This window comes from Lampetra planeri, chromosome 30 (assembly GCF_965212315.1).
Source record: "Lampetra planeri chromosome 30, kcLamPlan1.2.h2, whole genome shotgun sequence".
Lineage (NCBI taxonomy): Eukaryota > Metazoa > Chordata > Hyperoartia > Petromyzontiformes > Petromyzontidae > Lampetra > Lampetra planeri.
The window spans coordinates 6,500,594-6,508,412 of NC_136136.1; positions in this window are offsets into that span (position 1 = coordinate 6,500,594).

Sequence of the window (7,819 nt, forward strand, 5' to 3'; positions counted from 1 at the left end):
ACACCCCCCCACTACACCCCCCCTACACCCCCCCTACACCCCCCCCCCACTACACCCCCCACTACACCCCCCCCTACTACACCCCCCCTACACCCCCCCCACTACACCCCCCCCTACACCCCCCCCACTACACCCCCCTCACTACCCCCCCTACACCCCCCCCCACTACACCCCCCCTACACCCCCCCCACTACACCCCCCCTACACCCCCCCTACACCCCCCCCACTACACCCCCCCCCCACTACACCCCCCCTACACCCCCCCCACTACACCCCCCCCTACACCCCCCCCCCCCACTACACCCCCCCCTACACCCCCCCCTACACCCCCCCCCCACTACACCCCCCCCACTACACCCCCCCCACTACACCCCCCCTACACCCCCCCCACTACACCCCCCCACTACACCCCCCCCCTACACCCCCCCACTACACCCCCCCTACCCCCCCCCCCCCTACACCCCCCCCACTACACCCCCCCCTACTACACCCCCCCTACACCCCCCCCTACACCCCCTCCCACTACACCCCCCCTACACCCCCCCCTACACCCCCCCCTACACCCCCCCCCCCACTACACCCCCTCCCGACTACCCCCCATACACCCCCCCACGACACCCCCCACTACCCCCCCCTACACCCCTCCCCACTACACCCCCCACTCACTACCCCCACTACACCCCCCCCACTACACCCCCTCCCACTCACTACCCCCCACTACACCCCCCCCCCCCACTACACCCCCCCCCCACTACACCCCCCCCCCCACTACACCCCCCCCCCACTACACCCCCCCCACTACATCCCCCACTACACCCCCACTACACCCCCCCACTACACCCCCCCACTACACCCCCCCACTACAACCCCCCTCACTACACCCCCCACACTACACCCCCCTCGCCCGCGACATCGCCAGCCAACAAACAGCGAGAGGGGCCGGGCCCGGCTCTGCCGGCTTGCGCCAGAATGCGGCGAGATGGTGGCTGGGGGGGTGGTGGTGGGTGGTGAGCCTCCTGGGTGAGTGGCTGGCGGTGGGAAGGAGGGAGCAGCAGCAGCAGTCGTGGGGAGTCGTGGGGAGGCGTTCGTGCTCTCGATGCTGCCCCTAGCGGCTGACGGGAGCCGCTGGTAGGAAACGCGGTCACGTTGAGCCCGGCACAAGGAGACGCGTGACTTTGACGATTGACCCGCGTTTCCTGTCCCACTCTCACTCACTTCGCGCCGGTTGTGTGGATGCCTGTTGTTGTTGTTGTTATTGTTGTTGTGAATCCGAATAAATAGCATACACGTCAACCCCTTGTCAGTGCCTAGCTTATTACAGACCAATTCAGACTTTATTGATCACCCCGTGGGCTTATAAATCTCAACGTTCATCCTACAAAGCCAGGATTGAAACGGCTGTACGCCCAATTTCCCTGCACAAGAATGCGGGTAAAACCGAATGGGTTAACAGATATGAAATAGAGTGACCCACTCACTACCCCCCCCACTACACCCCCCCCACTACACCCCCCTCACTACCCCCCCCTACACCCCCCCCACTACACCCCCCCCTACACCCCCCCCTACACCCCCCCCCACTACACCCCCCCTACACCCCCCCCCACTACACCCCCCCCTACACCCCCCCCCCTACACCCCCCCCCTACACCCCCCCCTACACCCCCCCTACACCCCCCCCACTACACCCCCCCTACACCCCCCCCCTACACCCCCCCCCACTACACCCCCCCCTACACCCCCCCACTACACCCCCCCTACACCCCCCCTACACCCCCCCCCCACTACACCCCCCCACTACACCCCCCCCTACTACACCCCCCCTACACCCCCCCCACTACACCCCCCCCTACACCCCCCCCACTACACCCCCCTCACTACCCCCCCTACACCCCCCCCCACTACACCCCCCCTACACCCCCCCCACTACACCCCCCCTACACCCCCCCCACTACACCCCCCCCCCACTACACCCCCCCCTACACCCCCCCCCACTACACCCCCCCCTACACCCCCCCCACTACACCCCCCCCTACACCCCCCCCTACACCCCCCCCCCACTACACCCCCCCCACTACACCCCCCCCACTACACCCCCCCCTACACCCCCCCCCACTACACCCCCCCACTACACCCCCCCCCTACACCCCCCCACTACACCCCCCCTACACCCCCCCCTACACCCCCCCCCACTACACCCCCCCCTACTACACCCCCCCTACACCCCCCCCTACACCCCCTCCCACTACACCCCCCCCCTACACCCCCCCCTACACCCCCCCCTACACCCCCCCCCCCACTACACCCCCTCCCGACTACCCCCCATACACCCCCCCACGACACCCCCCACTACCCCCCCCTACACCCCTCCCCACTACACCCCCCACTCACTACCCCCACTACACCCCCCCCCACTACACCCCCTCCCACTCACTACCCCCCACTACACCCCCCCCCCCACTACACCCCCCCCCCCCCACTACACCCCCCCCCCACTACACCCCCCCCCCCCACTACACCCCCCCCACTACATCCCCCACTACACCCCCCACTACAACCCCCCCACTACACCCCCCCACTACAACCCCCCCACTACAACCCCCCTCACTACACCCCCCACACTACACCCCCCTCGCCCGCGACATCGCCAGCCAACAAACAGCGAGAGGGGCCGGGCCCGGCTCTGCCGGCTTGCGCCAGAATGCGGCGAGATGGTGGCTGGGGGGGTGGTGGTGGGTGGTGAGCCTCCTGGGTGAGTGGCTGGCGGTGGGAAGGAGGGAGCAGCAGCAGCAGTCGTGGGGAGTCGTGGGGAGGCGTTCGTGCTCTCGATGCTGCCCCTAGCGGCTGACGGGAGCCGCTGGTAGGAAACGCGGTCACGTTGAGCCCGGCACAAGGAGACGCGTGACTTTGACGATTGACCCGCGTTTCCTGTCCCACTCTCACTCACTTCGCGCCGGTTGTGTGGATGCTGTTGTTGTTGTTGTTATTGTTGTTGTGAATCCGAATAAATAGCATACACGTCAACCCCTTGTCAGTGCCTAGCTTATTACAGACCAATTCAGACTTTATTGATCACCCCGTGGGCTTATAAATCTCAACGTTCATCCTACAAAGCCAGGATTGAAACGGCTGTACGCCCAATTTCCCTGCACAAGAATGCGGGTAAACCGAATGGGTTAACAGATATGAAATAGAGTGACGATTACTCGAATATAAGTTCGGATACATTGATCGGTAGGCTGGAGAGACATACCTACTCTGATTTGTGTTTTATGCAAGCCACCCACTTTTGTGGAGCACATCAAATTTGATCAATTATGGGGGTCACAAGAATGTATTTTCTACTTCTGAGCGCAAATAAAAGTGAGAAGTTCGAAGGACGTTTCTCCAGGCAAAAGACACAGAGGCCGCCCGCGATCACCCTGGAAAGACAAAGGTGGTGGTGCGCCTGGCAGAAGGAGAGACCGACGATCCGGTTGATGCCGCTGGCGGAGGACACGACAGGATGTGGAAGATTCTAGATTTGAAGCTTTCGTGACTGCAAGGATTAATATTCTTAGGTTTTTTAGGTAAAGTCACGTAGGTAAAAAATTAAAATTAATAAAAGTAAAATAAAATAAAAATCACGACAAGACGGAAGCTTGTGTTGCCTCCGAAACGTCGTGATTTTTATTTTATTTTACTTTTATTAATTTTTTACCTACGTGACTTTACCGAAAAATCCTAAGAATAGGATGTGGAAGGCCTTGGTGGAGTCGCTGCCCCGGTGACCCGATTCGGTTAGGAAATGCGGCCCGATATCGATTGCTTGATTGACTTGTGAGTGCAAATGAACCGTTGTGCATTGAAAAACTTGTTTTCTTACCAATTAGTGTTTCGCTTCGTTTGCTTGCTGTATACTTGATTTGCTAAAGCGTGACCTGGACATGAGTTCTCCCACAAATAAATACATTTTAATTAAACTATTTAAAAATGCCGCGCTGTGTCCAAATTACGCGGTGATGATGCTGCTGCTGCCGTTGCTTTGGAAGCGGTTCACAACCAACAACAACTCAGAACAACACATTCGTCCATAAAACTGTGCCCTTAAAACAATAACATGTATAATTGGCGACGTTTCGGGCAATGACCTTTCGTCATGGGGTGCCACTCAAAATATCAGCATTTTCTTCACGGTCATGCCTCGCGGATGTATTGGTTTGTTGCACTGAGCCACCGCGCGTTCAGAGACAATCCCCCCAATGTTTACTGGGTGCTCGGTTGAGTTGAGCAATGCGTGACATCCAACACACAAGTGCCCACAGCTTAAAAGGGCATGTTTGTAGAGAAGTGGTGGCGGAGGGGGGGGTGAGATCCTTAGCCACCAGTAATGTGAGCGGATTAGAATGGCGTCCTTAGTTATTGACTTTCACACCAAGAGTGGCTAATTGAGAACAGGGTGTGTGATCCTAGAAATCTTTTTTTACTTTTCCCGTGTACATAACGAGTGTGACACCACCCTAATGAACGGTCACTTCACGTAATGCGGACTGAAATGCTTTTAGCATGCAGTTGAATGGGCTTTCCGTCCACGTAAGTTATACGGGACAGATTCTGACCAATCGCGCACACAGTTATAATAATACTACATCTGCACGCTCGCCTAACCCACGTGTTTAATTACTGAACCAAAAAAAATCGAGGCGCCTGCCACCGAGAGGAACCACTTTGCTCACAAGCTGTGGCCAGGAGGCGGAAAATAAACATCTGCCCTGCTGCACAGAGGCCATGCAATGAATGATCTCGATATGGGAGCCAAGAATGGTGGCTGCGTTGTAACCCAGCGCCGTGGATGCATCAGCGAAGGTTGGTGGATCACCGCAACGTGTCGTTGTGAAACTCCCCTCCCACGGGCCTCGAGGAGGTGCCGTACCCTGGCTCTGCGAGGGGAAGGTGGTTATACTGGTAGGAACCTCCTGGTTACACCAGCCCACAGGGGATTATTGTGTCCGTCCGTCCGTCGTGCAGGGAGGGGCTGGGTGGGGAGGGGCGCGGTGGGGAGGGGCTGGGTGGGGAGGGGCTGGGTGGGGCTGGGTGGGGGGTGGGAGGGGAGGGGCTGGGTGGGGAGGGGCTGGTCACCCCGTGGTGTCCTTATAAAACTCAACGTTTCACCTACTCACGCCGGCATGTGCCCGCCCTCACAGTCGGCCATATTTTCGGATAACACCACGCCGCCGTGGTGTTATCCGCAAGGATGTGGACTCCCATCTCGTTGGAATTCTCCCAAACGTGAGATGCCACAACATGCCCTCGTCCAGAAAGCAGGCCCTCGGCCGAGTGATGCATCTTGCTCGAATGAGCATTGAGGCGGTCTTACTTTCCGGAGCGTCTTATAATCCAGGGAATAAGGCAGTGGCCTGTAATCCATCCAGCACTGTGTAGGCAGCAGCGAGAGTTGGTGGATCACGCGCAGAAGGTGTGAAACTCCCTTCCCGTGGGTGTCGAGGAAGAGGTGCCATATCGTGGCTCGCCAGAAGAGGGCGTAACAACAAGTGGACTAATCGCCATCTGTTCTCATCTTGAGTGTCGCCTCCTCGCACGCGTGGGTTTTCTCCGGCGGCTCCGGTTTCTTGCCACGTGTCACTCATTAATTGGCAGATAACACCTTTATATATGAAGAGGGTCGCAGATCTTGGGCAATTGTTGGCAGCGCCGGGTTCTCATTGCGTGTCTGCTGCTTTCCCCGCTCGTCAGTGGTTCCTCCTCGCGCCTCTGATTCGTCCTCTCTCTTTCGCTCTTCGGGGGCGAGCCAATGCTGCGTATCGGCGGCGGCGCAGTATTTACAAGTTTTTACATTTATTGTCATCACCCAAATGTGGATTGAGAATGGTCCGGACATACGCGATGATTATCCGCGACGGCTACTTGGCGCCCTCTGTTGGACACATGCAGGAACACGACATCTGCTTTCCCGTCGTTTATTACATCGGAACATTTAAACTAAAACTATTCAACAATATTATTTTTTATTTTACCAATGGCCACTGAGCTCTATAAATATTTAAAAAATGTGACCTGACCACAAATTATAGCTCAACGAAGTGGCTCATCCGCACGTGGACATTTATAGCAGAAGCCAAATACTCGAAAAACTCTTAAACGCATGTTCCACATCACCAGGCCGATGCGACCATCTCCTTCCGCAATGGACGTGAATGGACATGAGCCACAGTATTGCGATTGTGGCCATGTGACCCAGACTATGGACGATCAAGTATACCCAGTGTGGTCTGTGCTCCCTCAACGTAGAAGGAATAGCAAAATAATACGAACACTTCACTCCTGATGCCATCTCGAGCCTGCCAGACCTCGACATTGGCTTGTCGCTCACGAACATATCTCTGCCGCCCACTAGAAGATAATAGATTATTTTGTATTCCCATGGGCATTGTTTATTGCGCTTGTTTGGCCAGGAAAGCATCACTGAGGTCCCCTCTCGCAGAGTGGCATCACAATAGCATTGCAGCGGTGCACGTTTACCTGTTCCGTTCAAAGTGTGCCGAAGTGAGACTTTATATAAACAGGCTCTATAAACAACAAAGTGCGCGCGTTGTTACTGACATGGGGGACTTTATTCCTGAGTTACAGAAGCAGTAAAAGGACGACCGATCGTGACACAAACACCAACACAGACACGCGCACACAGGGCGTACATTATTCCCAAGGTAGTAATTCTACTGTGCTATGAGTGGCTCCGACATTGCAAGGACGTATGTGTGTACGCATATTCTTGGGTTTTTCGGTAAAATCACGTAGATGGTTCAAAAAAAATAACCAAAAAAATAACAAAAAAATTACGATGTTTAGATCACTTCTCCTACTGATGACGATCGCTTGTGTTGTGATCGAAACGTCGTAGTTTTTGTTATTTTTTTGTTATTTTCTTTGAACCATCTACGTGCCTTTACCGAAAGACCCACGAATATGAATTCCTGCAGTCACGAAATGGGCCCTCCATAAATGACGTCACGCGATTTTGCCGATGTTTGACCTCCCCTCCCCCCTCGTCACACGGCGTCACAAAAAGTCAGACCCCCCCCCTCAAAAATGACGTCACAAAGCTCTGCCCCCCCCCCCCCTAAAACCTTATTTCCATATTTTGATTAATATTGGTTGCGAAAGCCTACGTGTTAAACTCACTTTAAACTATTATCATTGTAGTGCGTATTTAATGTGGCATTATGATGTTGTATTAAAAAGGAGGCGTTGAAAAGCTGAAATCTCCATGTATATAAAATGCTAAGTTGTGAATGTGTGTCTGTTCAAAATGTTTAGCGTACTTCCCGAGATGCAACAAACTTGAAATTTGCCATGTGGGTACTTTCCAGAGTGTACACCATGCAAACATTATAAAAATACACTTTTTTTGGTGGGGGGGGGGGAGCTACGAACCCGGCGACCCGAGTTCGATTCCTGCTCACGGCCACTACTGGTGACGATTATTTGAACCGGTCCTGGGCCTCCCCTAGGTCGACTCAGCTATTTAAGGTTGCGCATTTTGACGTGACGTCACATTTCTCAAACCCCCCTTCCCCCCTCGTCACGCATCGTCACAAATGATTGAGCCCCAGGTGTGTGACATCATTTACGCTTCAGATGTGTGACGTCATTTACGCTTCAGGTGTGTACGCACGTGGAAACTCCTTTCGCACCGGACACAGCGAACAGCGACGTCATAACTTCGGATCGATTTTGCACGTCACCTTGCCATATGGGGGCGTGGGCACGTGGACGTCGGCGATTGGATTAGCGCCGGAAGTGATCGGTGGCTATTTCAGCC